At 39.6% G+C, this 12,929-nt stretch overlaps 1 protein-coding gene across 3 annotated transcripts in view; it reads right to left on the bottom strand.

The window, feature by feature from the left end:
- The window catches only part of SLC10A7 (solute carrier family 10 member 7), a 355,475-nt gene that overhangs the window by 74,835 nt on the left and 267,711 nt on the right, over positions 1-12,929 (bottom strand). The window lies entirely within an intron of this gene.

The raw sequence follows: 12,929 nt of genomic DNA, 5'->3' as shown, positions 1-12,929 counted from the left end.
TTCCCCTCTGATTCTAAGTAAAAGTTAAACCCTTACAATGGCCAATAAGGCTTTACACAATATTACTGGCCCCCACTCCCATTATTTCATATCCTGTAAGTCTATCCCGTACTCATTCTGCTCCCAGCAATACTGGCCTCCTTGTTGGCCATCCAACATGCCAACCACCTTATTGACTTAGGTGTTTCGCCCTTGCTATTCCCTCTGGCTGAAATCTCTTTCCTCCAAATATCCAAGTGGCTTGCTCCCCTTCCTTCAGGTCTTTGATCAAATGTCCCCTTTTAAGCCTGAAACCTTCCTTCCTCCACCCTGGCATGCCCTTATCCTCATTCCTAGTTTTATTTTTTTCTATAATACTTATACATCTGATGTGCTATACATGTAAGTATTTGTTTAACTACATAAGAAACCGAAAAAAAAAAAAAAAAAAAAAAAAACCAACCAAACAAAAAACCCAAACCCATTGCCGTTGAGTGGATTCAGACTCAGAGTGACTGTATAGGACAGAGTAGAACTGCCCCATAGGGTTTGCAAGGAGCAGCTCGTGGATTCAAATTGCTGACATTTTGGTTAGCAGCCATACTTCTTAACCACTGTGCCACCAGGGCTCCAGCCCCATGAGAAAGGAAGATAAAGGAGGGCAAGAACTTTTTTCCATTTTGCTCACTGCTGTACCACCCAGGGCCTAGAAGAGGGCCTGGCACACAGTAGGTACCAAGTAAACGGTAGTTAAATGAATAAACAAATCATGTAGACTGTGTTTTAACAGCATCTTTTCATTGACACCTTATATAGAAAACTTGCAGGGAAGGCAGCTCTGGGAACTGTCACTTCTAGAGTATCATTAGCATGCTCAGCTTCAGTACAGACGGACGACATTCCAAACCAGCTGGCTTCCTGGGCCCAGGAATCTTTTGAGTTGAGTCCAATCTTACATGTCCTGCTGCCCCCACGGTAACTTGTCAAAACATACTGAGTACCCCCTGGCTTTAAAGAGTGGGCAGCTAATATTAATTTCTGGCTGGGGTTGTTTAAATGGGGCAGTAGAAGGGGACAGGGAGAGGCTGGGTACCACCCTCGTATTACAGCTGCAGGATTCTTTATTCTTTGCTGTAAAGAAGCAAGGAGCTGGCTGTCATTATACACGCACATCCTGGCTTGTAGTGCCTGGCTCAATTAAGTGAACTTCTACGGAAGAGACACGACCAAATAAATAATTGGAGAGATGGAACTCTGAAACGACAATTGTTATTCATCGGTCTTTGATTGCAAGTTGAGATTGAGAGATATAAACTTCAAGCGAATGAGATCTCCTGGGTGAGAGGCTTCACTTCAAACACAGTAAACAACTGTTGTTCTGTGATGCACATTTTAGTACTGCTAGAGGCAAACTTTCTGGAAAAAAAAAAAAAACCTCTCTGCAACTGAGAGCAAGTGCAAAGATGAGCAGGAGGCATCGGGAAATGGACCTGGTAAAGGCCTCATTAGAAAGGACAAGGGACAACAGAACAGAGCTCCTCTCACTTCTTGTGGAATTTCCCTCTCAGAAGTATGGAGTGTATGTAACTTAGTGCCTGTGAGTAGGTTATTGATACATACAATAAATCTCTTTAGCGCTACTTCTAACTGTGGTTAGAAATACTGGTTTTTAGAAAAAAATTGGTTTGAAATAAATATGGCAACTATGGAATTAAAGCTTCTAACACAAAGAGATGACAGCAGGAGACATACCGGAACGAAGGCTCTTCCCGTGGTTTGAGGTGCCGCTGTACAACATGCGGGGCTTTTGATGTCTCCTTGCCTTTGAGCTGTAGGGGTGACGAGTGCAGGTGGAGCCTGGCCAGTGAAGCCAAAGTATGTAAACACTTGGTCCTTCTGGCTCCTGCTCCGTCACTCAGCGAGCGGCAGACGCTACCACACCACTCTTAGGTACTCCCGAGAGGCTCTGTGGTATGATGCAAAGGAACTGGGCTCTGATACCAGAGACCTGGGTTTCCATCTTGACTGTGCCACCTACCAGCTATGTAATCTTATACCTAACACTGCTCAGTTTCCACTTCTGCTCAAAATGAGGTTAAAATAACTATCTCAAAGGGTTGTTGTAGGTTTCAAGTGAGACAGTGTAAGTGAAGTACCCAGTATAGTACCTGACATGAGTCAGCGCCTCCAAAATGATAACTGTTAGGGTTATTAAAGGCAGTAGCATTATTAAATTGCATTATGGAGCTTGAATTCAGACTATGGTACACAGGACTGAACAGGGAAGGGGTTTGCAACCGAAGTCACTCAGGACGAAGGCTAAAGCACTTCTAAAATTTTTGAGACTGGTGACTGGTGAGGGCTGCCCAGGAACTGAAACTTCCCACCATGGATACTGCCAAGTGTACAGTGGCCTGCACCTGTTTACAAGTACTCTTGATAAGTGTTTATGATCATATGTGGTTTGCTCTCCTTTTCAGAGCCCTGACTTCTAGAAAGCACTGATTCTCTTGTGTTTCTGTTTTATCTTTCCACAGTACCTATTACAGTTGAGAGATTTTTAGAAAAATCATATATATTTCCTTTTATAAAGGGATTTCTATTAGGTTAATTTTCAAGTACATTCTGAAATTATTTTAAACATGCTTAAATGCTACCATCAACTTTCCAGGGAGACATGGTCTTAAAGAATGCCATACTTGTGCAGTGAGTGCTGGTTACAATGGACATGGAATGATCGTTTTCTTTTGTTCAGGTTGCACCTTATAAAGTACCGGCATGCATCCATATCCAAAGGCTGTGGTTTAACCAGGTTGGCACAAAGGGAACTCAAAATGACATCTGAAGTTAGGCAAAAAGATGGGAACTCCAGCTACAGATTAGAAAAACTGGACCCAGGTTTTTGTCCTTCCTAGATAGGAACATAATACAATAGACTGAAACCATGAATGAGGAAGTGGGTGATTCCTGGAGAGCAGGGTCCAGGCCTATTTAAAAATTTTATTATTTATTTTTATATAGTACCTAGTAGTGTATCATAAACATGATGCCTTAAGTATCTCCTTTTGGCTAATAATGAGATGAAAAAGTATCTAAAAGTGGGTCACGCCATGGCCAGGCCAAAACAACAACATAAAAAATAAACAATCAAAAAAGACACACACACACACACACACCTACCCACCCCCTCCCCCCAACTCAGGGTTGACCCAAACTGCTTCCCACTATTAGCAAAAAGCACTTACGCAAAACTGACTGAATGCTCTGCTAGTAAAAAGCTTCCCCAAGTTCCTGGTGCAAAAGCCAGAACCTCTGAGAGCTGAGAGGTGGTTCCACATGGATGTGACGTTGTGGTTCTCAAACTTCAGTGTGCCTAAGACTCTCCTTTGGAGCGTGTTACAAAAATCATATCCTTGGGTCTTAAAAACTCTGCTTCAGTAGGCCTAGGATATAACTACAACAATGGACTCAAACATACCAAAGATCATGGAGATAGCATCAAAAAAAAACCTGTTGCAGGTAGGTGGATCCCATCTCATAGTGACCCTATAAGACAGACTAGAACTGCCTCATAGGGTTTCCAAGGTTGTAATCATTACGGCCCTGGTGGCATAGTGGTTAAGTGCTACGGCTGCTAACTAAGAGGTCGGCAGTTCAAATCCACCAGGCGCTCCTTGGAAACTCTATGGGGCAGTTCTACTCTGTCCTATAGGGTCGTTATGAGTCGGAATCAACTCAACAGCAGTGGGTTTGGTTTGGGAATCATTACAGAAGAAGACTGCCACATCTTTCTCCTGTGGAGTGGCTGGCAGGTTCTAACTGCTGACCCTTTGGTTAGCAGCCAAGTGCTTTGACCATTGTACCACCAGTGTTCCTTGAAGATGGCACCCGTAACCCGTTACTGTTGAGTTGAACAGGTCCAGGCAATGTTTCATTTTGTTATACACAAGGCTGCCAAGGTTGGCATGAGTCAGAGCCGACTCAACAGTAACTAACAACAATAACAGGCCTAGAGTAAGGCTCTGGAATCTGCATTTCTAAGCATGCAAGCCCCTGTAATTTTGAGGCAGGTGATCAGAGGGCCACTTTGAGAAAATACTGATCTAATGGTGTCCCTCTGAAGGGCTTACGACTCTGAAGCTAAATACATAAGCAAACTTTTCAAAATTAGAGAGTCACTGGGTGTTAGAACTGGAAGGCCCAGAGATCATCTAATATAAACTCTTTGCAGCTAGTGGATGGTAGGACTGGTACTAGGTCCAGGTCTCCTCACTTACACATGAGGCCCTTTCTCCGGGGCTCTCACTGTAGCTTAGCACAATGGCCAAGAGCCAGGGACAGTCAGACCTGGGCTCGCGTTCTGGCTCTGCCATGCGGGTGTGTATGACTTGGGCAAAGTTATCACTCTGAAACCTCACGTTCCCTATCCTGGGTCATTGTGGGAGTAATGTGAGCTGGTGCAAATAAAGGAGTGTTGGGAAGTGACCTATGTCACTCTGGCTGTGCGTAAGCCCCAGATTCTTTCCGACAATGTGTAGTGGCCAAAGAAGTTTAAAATAGTTGAGGGCTAGCTACACCCCTACAACCTTGCTAGCAGGATTTAATGAAAGTAAGCTGCCACACACACATACAGGTATTTTTAACTCAATATGTATTAGCAGTCAAGCACAAAAATAGTTTATACAACCTACCCTGTAAACTCCAAGTCCCACCTCTGACCTTCTAGGTGCTCTGACCAGCAGCCTGTGTGAAAGGGTCTCTCAAAGCACATGGCTGCATTTCAGAGCAGAACTCATTACCCTTACAGTTGGCCTCAGGCAAACACAGATCTTCCAAGCCATAGCTGAACACAAAAACAGGCAGGGATCCAGCCTCCAGCATACTCCTGAGGATTTAATACCAGGCTAGGGGACTTACTGGACTCTTTTAGCAAATGAAGAGTGTCTCTAAAGTATTTTAGGCCATCCACCTACCAATGGAAAACCATTTCTGAACATTCATCATGCAAATTAATAAGTCACTCATTTCACCAATAAAAACCTATTTCTGAATTCACTCTGCTAACTAGCAAAATCTCGGGTTGGCAGAGATATTGAAAACAAACACGTTTGTTGTAGCTGCCTCTGGAATATCTCCTTGCTGACAAAATAGTAGCCAAATGCTCCACAGAGAATTTTCCATTACAACAGCCACTGTTCCTGGAGCTGAAGTCTAAACTAACTAGTACGTACATGATCCCACACTGCTGATACAAAAGTATTTTAAAGTGAATCACTTCATGTAACAAGCACTTAATACAGTGTCTGCCGATTAAAAAAAAAAAAAAATGTTTTTTTTTAAGTACCCAATAAATGCTAGCTGTTATTATTGCTATAGAAAACACGTTGAGTGGAGAAAAGAATTCGAAAAATAAATCATCAAAAGGTATAGAAATTCTGTTATATAAGAAGAAACTAATTCAATAAGGTGGTCTTAACATTTCTGCAAATCAAGAATTATTCTAACTCTTCATTTCACTCTGGATCCTATGTGGTATCAGGAACACGGGTTAAAGTTCAGTGAAACGGGGACAGCCAAAGCAAAAGTCTACATATTAACTATTTGAGGAAGGGGACAAAGCCTCCTGCTAACTAAGCAAGGTATAAAGCAATATTCTTCAAATTTTGATTTATGACCCATTAGTAAGCTGCAAAATCAAGTTAGTGGGTTTTATCTAGCACTTGAATAGAATATATTGCATAAAGTAAGGGTGAATGTGGTTTGTCAAAATTTTATACCCACGTAAATGTGTACTGGATCACACTGCAAACTATGTTTCTAACTGTAGGTTGTGGTTAAAAATGTTTCAAAGTCCCTGGTACAGAAAACATGGAGGAAGAAGAGAATGTGGGAGTATCAGGGCCTTGGTCTTCCAGATGAACATCTCCTAACATATCACTAAGATGAAGGACCACTTAAATGGTATTGGAGGGTCAGACTGGGGACCCCCCAAAGAGGTTCGATTATGAGACTTTTGAAATTTTTATGACAAAATCTAGACATGTTAGCAGTAATTTTCAGACATCATATTCAGAATCAAAAATTAAAAACGAAGTAGTACAACAAACCTCTGAGGAACATAAGTGTTTCACTTGATTTGAGAACTTAATTTCTCTCTTTATGTGGATCAGAAAATAGTACAAAACGACAGACATGTCCTCCCTCTTCTTCAGCATGGTGGGTCTATAATTTCAGTGGCATCTTTAAGAATCTGTCAGTGACAGAGGCCCCTAAACTGTCTTTCCTTACAGAGCTGCAGCTCCAGAGCAACCTGCAGGACAGAAATATATTTATGGCTGTTTTCCAAAGATAGACTTCTATTTTCCAACTTTAATCTGGATTTCTAGTTCCACTTGAGCAGTTTATTGTCAAACAGCACCAAAGCTCTTAGTTTTCTGAAATGGAGTGCTGACGGTGTTGCCTAATGAGAGGTAAGAATGGCTCAGCAAGACCCACTTTAAATAGAATATAACTTTTCACTAATAAAGAAAATATAAGGAATGAGTGCCAGTTCATGACTGGACCACATGGGAGTATATGTTTCTGGGAACAACTACAGATATCAAGTATTCTAAAATGGAGTGCCTTATAACAAGCTACGTAGTAAGAACTTTTCTTTTGAAATAATTAATAAAAGAACTCAAACCCATGCTGAGATCACACATTTACTGTATTTAGAATCAGCTTAGCACTTTTTGGTTTTCAAAATACTTTCATATGCTATTATCCAGTGCAGTTCTAGAAGTTAGAAGATCTGGAATCTAGTCTCTGCTAGGTATATGATCTGGGATATGCTTTTAAACATTTTTCTAGAAAAGAAATTTTCTTTTTTTTTGTATGTAAAATAACATATAATTACTGACTGGCTAATATCCATGGCTGTGCCAGTAACATGACTTAAAGTGCTTTTCAAAAGTGCCGCTCAATTGTAGGATAATTTTATTAATATTCTCCATGTGCCAAACAGAATCATGGATAAGCTTTCAGAGAAAAGAATAACAGAAATAAAAACTTTCTTATTTCAATTCTACTTCCTCTTGAGAAAATGACCCAAATGCTATTAAGTGACCTTTTCAGCCTAAGTTGTAGGTAATCCATTAATATTCTTGAAAAGCTTCCAATTAAAATTGAAAACAAGGTCTTTTCAAAATTTTGTTTCTCCTATGACATTCTTTGGAGAGTAGTTTTTTTAAACCTCATTAGGAAAAAGCAATAGCCATATTTTCTTTTCTATAATATTCTATTATTTACATAACTAGTCCTTCCAACAACTCTTTTCCTCGCACACATAACAGGGAAACTATTGTTGTCTTATAGAAAAGAAATATCCATCACTGATACAGACTTGTGGAAACTTAAAACTGTAAGGAATCTCAAATATCACCTTGACCACCTTCTCAATTTACAGAAGAGGCCTACAGCAGTTAAGTGATTTGTTGTAGCTTTTGGTGAGAGAACTGCAACTTGAATCCAGACTAGAACCAGAGATGTACTCTTTCTACTTTTTCTAGAATCCTATGTCTACCCAAAAGCTGTCTTTTCTTTTTGCTTAATGCATAGTTTTTATCATAGTTCAGCTGTGTAACTGCAACCACAAACTCATAATGAAGAATAAACAACAAACACTAGGAATAGCTACCTTGATTTGCCTTTGTACACAATTGTTTATAAATTGTTAGATATATACCAAAAAAAAAGAAAAAAAGAAACACCAAAGCCATTGCTGTTGAGTCAATTCTGACTCATAGTGACCCTACAGGACAGAGTAGAACTGCCCCATAGGGCTTCCAAGGCTGTAAACCTTTACAGAAGCAGACTGTCACATCTTTCTCTTGTGGAGTGGCTAGTGGGTTCAAACTGTTGACCTTTCTGTTGGCAGCTGAACACTTTAACCCTTTCATGAGTAATGAGATATATGGTCACCCACCTACATTTTCCACCTCTCAGGTTTCTTGGAAATTTACTTTCCTACTTCTAATGCATGCATGCTGCAAGAGGAGGGCCTGTATAACTGTTTGAAAAGGAAGTGTACTGCAAATTACTGTTTTCACAAGGTATTGTATGAGGTGGTGCATCCTGGGGGATCCTGTAGAGGGCATATGTGTGCCATCAATCTGCAGCTCAGTCCAGAGGCAAATAAGTGACTCAGAGGCCAGCAGGACATATGCATCCCACCAATCCTATCCCCAGACTCCAGAGTGACATATGTGTTCCACCAGTCCTACGCCCAAAGCCCAGAGTCCAGAGGGACACGAATTCAGATACATTCAATGATCTGCATGCATTCCATTAATGAAAAAAAATTATATCAACAAAAAATTTAAAGTGAAAAATAATTTGGTCATTGTCGTGGACTGAACTCTGTCCCCCCCAGATATGTGTCAACTTGGCTAGGTCACGATTTCCACTATTGTATGATCACCTACCATTTTGTCATCTGATGTGATTTTCCTATGTGTTGTAAATTCTACCACTATGATGTTAATGAGATGGATTAGCAGCAGGTATATTGATGAGATCTACAAGATCAGACAGTGTTGTAAGCCAATCTCTTTTGAGGTATAAAAGAAAGAAGCGAGCAGTTCCGGAAGCAGAGCACATCCTTTGGACCCAGGGCTCCTGCGAGGAGAAGCTCCTAGTCCAGAGGAAGATTGATAACAAAAACCTTCCTCCAGAGCCGACTGAGAGAGAAAACCTTCCCCTGGAGCTGATTCCCTGAATTTGGACTTGTAGCCTACTAGTCTGTGAGAGAATAAATTTCTCTCTGTTGAAGCCATCCACTTGTGGTATTTCTGTTATAGCAGCACTAGATAACTGAGACAGTCATGAAAGGGTTTTAACCACTGCATCTCCAGGGCTCCTTGTTAGATACATACCAAACCAAAAACCTGGTGCCATTGAGTTGATTCTGACTCATGGTGAACCTATAGGACAGAGTAGAACTGCCCCACAGGGTTTCCAAGGAGTGGCTAGTGGATTTGAACTGCCGACCTTTTGGTTAGCAGCCATAGCTCTTAACCACTGTGCCACCAGGACACCGTTAGACACACCAAAAAACAAACCTGTTGGTGTGTGTTAGACACATAGAGGACTTTTAATAAGAATTGATCATAACACTCTACAAAATATTAAAATAGCATTAGTTCAATTCAGAGATATTTTTGGAAATAAACAATTGGGAATCTCACAACTGACTGCCAATAGCCAGCTGACATGCTCAGAGACTATGTGTTTTCATTTTACATTCAAAAACATTAAAAACTAATGCAAACAAATACTTAAGGATCTCAAATATCTTTAAACGTTCTGTTTCTAGGTGTAGTGATTTGAATACTCAAGAGAAAAAGATATATAAAAGAAAAGTAAAATGCCAATTCCACCAGGATATCTTGGATCGAATTTCTTTCTTGATGAGATTTACTTGAATGTGCACTGAGCCATTGTGAAGCAGGGTATAAACTGTTCTTTAGTCTCTACTCTGTAAAATATCTCATTATTATACAAATATCAGCATCAAACTAGAGAAAAACTGGGGAGTGTTCATGGTTCTTACGGCAACCCACAGCAAGTGATGGTGCCTTGACAAAATATAAAATCACCTCCAGCCCTAAGATGAAACTATAGGGGAGCAGCAAACAAGCCCTGTAGTATTGTTTTAGATGGAGCACAGTGATAGCGCTGCACTTCCTCCAGGCCTCCTCTTTCTTCCTGAACGAACTCCAGGGAATGGCATCATGTCAGGCTTTCCAGATGGATTATGTGAAGCCATAGCTCAATGTCATTTTCAATAGGAAGCCTCATAATTAAAGGTCAAATAGTCACTTCATCTGCAATCAATCAATAGAAAAAGTACTAATACGAAGAACTAATCAATCAATGGCAAATGCACTAATAAAAGCAATGAATCAAATTCAGCATGTGTGTGGATGCAAGTACATGGAAGAGATTGAGATAGGGCAAAAGCAAGAACAATAAAATAATTGAAGGTGTATGTACAAGAGAATATTCAGGAAGCTTCTCAAACAAGTCTTTATCTTTTTGGTTTATCAGTTACATGGGAACACTTGCCTGCAATTATCTGTTCTTAAATACAAATAATAGAGATAGTAATAAATGGTATTTTATAAGACACACTTAATATATTTATTCTATTTGAGATATTAAAGATATATATGGAAAATCACTAGAAGAAATATGCGATGGTGATTGTATAAGGGAAAGATATATTTTTAAGTGCCAAATAGATACTCTAATCTGTTATATTTCACTTTTATGTGAGAAGTGAGAGAAAATATCCTGAGTATTACCTCAGATTTTCCCACCGCCTGCTTTCTGGAATATGAGTTCTCCATACTCTGTGTGATGTTCTTTCATTTCCATGCCTATAAGATTTTCCAACGAGATAATTATCTGCCTGTAGCTCAGGTCACTGTCATGGTATATCCTCTGTACCAGTTATGGTTGGTCACCAGTAGAGGGAAACATGCATTGGCTCTTGTGAGAGCTGATACAGTAAATTATAGGGCTTAACAAGGCCCATTCTAGCAATAGGAACCAAACATACCCCACTATATATGGAAATAAGGGCACTCCCAGGACAAGAGTGATCCATTCTACCTCTCCGAGATAAGCAGAAGAGAGAGTCCACTTTCATAAATGTTACCTAGGACATGCTGAAGGGAAGCCAAGAGTCATCAAGGAATGATTGAATATTTGAGTTGGAAGTCACCTTAGAAATTATTTAGTAAAATTCCCTAATTTTAGAGATAATGAAACAGGGGTCTCGGGAGGCATTAGTAGAAGGCCAGGATGAGTACTCGGGTCTTACAGTTTCAAGAGAGCTGTCACATTATGGAAGTAACTGAGGATTCACACTACATGGTTACTTGAATACCACACTAGTATCTTATTGGAGGATCTAACCACCTATTTCACAGGAGAACACTGCAAAAGCAAAGGAAATTCCAAGTTTACCCAGCCCTTTCCAGAAAAACAACTACTTCTGACTGGTGTTCAGAGCACCCATCTGCTTGTCTGGAAATGAGCTTTCAGAAAGCATCAAGAACAGAAGAGTGTGGCTTTGAGATAAGAAAAATGAAAAGACAAAAGATTAGATTGGTAGATATTTTGCTTATAGAAAAGATACCACCACACTGCAATGTTTAGAGTTCTCATTCAACATAGCCAGCTCTGGCATGGAAGAACATCATGGAGGAAAAAGGAAATCCATTTTAGTTTTCCTGACAAAAGCAAATCCTTAGGGGCAGCCCACTGCAGAAATGCAGAAATGTACCTGGTGCAGCCATGGCTCTGCATCTGCTCTAAGGACAAAGGCTCATTTAATCCTGCACTCTGGACTTGGAGGCATCTGGCAGCACCTGCCTCTTGACTACCTACTTTTATAACAGTCCCTTACCTTTTAGGAGCCCTAGAAACCAGATGCCACATCACAATAACACACATGCCTAACAAGAGCAAGATAATTTTTGTGAGGTTAGCAACTAAACCATACTTATTACATGAAAATCTACAAGACAGGCTGAGAAAAACTGAACACGGGAAGCAGTAATACAAATTATAATAGAGTTAATAATAACTAATAACAACTAATAAAATTGCTTCTAGAGTGCCCACTATGTTCCAGGAACTACACCAAGCTCTTTACATGGGCTTTCCCATTTAATCCACAGCAGTTCATACAGTGCAGCTATTACACCCATCTTGTCATGTATCAGCTATCCATTATGTACCAGAGGCTGTTCAGGTACTTTTCAAAATGTGTTATTCTGCCCCATTTTACAGAGGAGGAAGCTAAGGTTCAGAGAAGTGAAGGGATTTATCCAAGGTCACAAAAATCAGGATTAGAACATGGCTTCCAAAGCTCTTTCAACTTTGCTTTAATGACAATTATGAAGAAGAAAGCCAAACAAATATACGGCAGTGTGTAGACCATATATATAATTTATTCTGCTAAAGACCTAGATAACAACCGCTCCTAAAAGAGTTTATTCTAAATCATTTTCTAAACCTGGTAAAATGGATATAGGCTCTACCAGACAAATGTGTTTGGGATTAGTAAAAACATTTTGAAATATCTTCACTTTCTAGATTATGGAGTGATTTTTTTTAACATGAGCAGACCCAGAGCAATGTCGTAATTCTTCATTTGCTTAAGTTAGTGAATCACGTGCCAAAATGAGTTTTCACTGATTTCACGTGAGTGTTTACCACAACATGCCTACCATCCCCAAGGACTTTATGAATGATGTATATTTCAATAAAACTTCTGGTGACTTAATGACTTTTAATGGCTAAAAGCATAGATTCTGAATGTCTGGACAGGTTATTGGTATAATGCCACTAAATTGGATAAAGCTAAGTAGAAAATGGCACTTTCCTCTTTGATCTATTTTTGTCCATTAAATAAATACTTATTTCACTTTCAATTTCAGATTGAGTTAACGCAGCTTATATGGTGCTCTTTTTATAGAGATACCATGACATTCCAAAATGAACTTCAAACCAGTGTCAATACTTAATTAGAGTAATCACATTATCTTCACCTTGCTCCAAGCTCCCAGAAACAAAGTTACATTTTCCAGGGGCAACTTTACAGCCTTCCAAAGCAAAGTTTTTGCCAGTTCCTATTTCAGAAGCAGTTTAAAATTTTTTTTTCCCTCTCTTGGCTGTTAATGTTAACATTCTACATTGAAAATCTTTTATAGGAATCAAAAACATGATTACAAATTAAGCTAAATCTAACACTGTTGAATTTAGGCTCTCAGAAACTGATTTCAAAACAATGACTCATCTTCACTTTGCTATTGTTCTTTATCATACAGAGTGGACAATACCCCCATTTCATTTAATTTGAAGAGTTCCTTGAATTTTAAAATCATGAGATATAACTA

Source organism: Elephas maximus, chromosome 13, assembly GCF_024166365.1.
Source record: "Elephas maximus indicus isolate mEleMax1 chromosome 13, mEleMax1 primary haplotype, whole genome shotgun sequence".
Classification (NCBI taxonomy): Eukaryota; Metazoa; Chordata; class Mammalia; order Proboscidea; family Elephantidae; genus Elephas; species Elephas maximus.
Note: the sequence above shows the minus strand (reverse complement) of the source record. Positions and strands in the feature narration are given on the sequence as shown.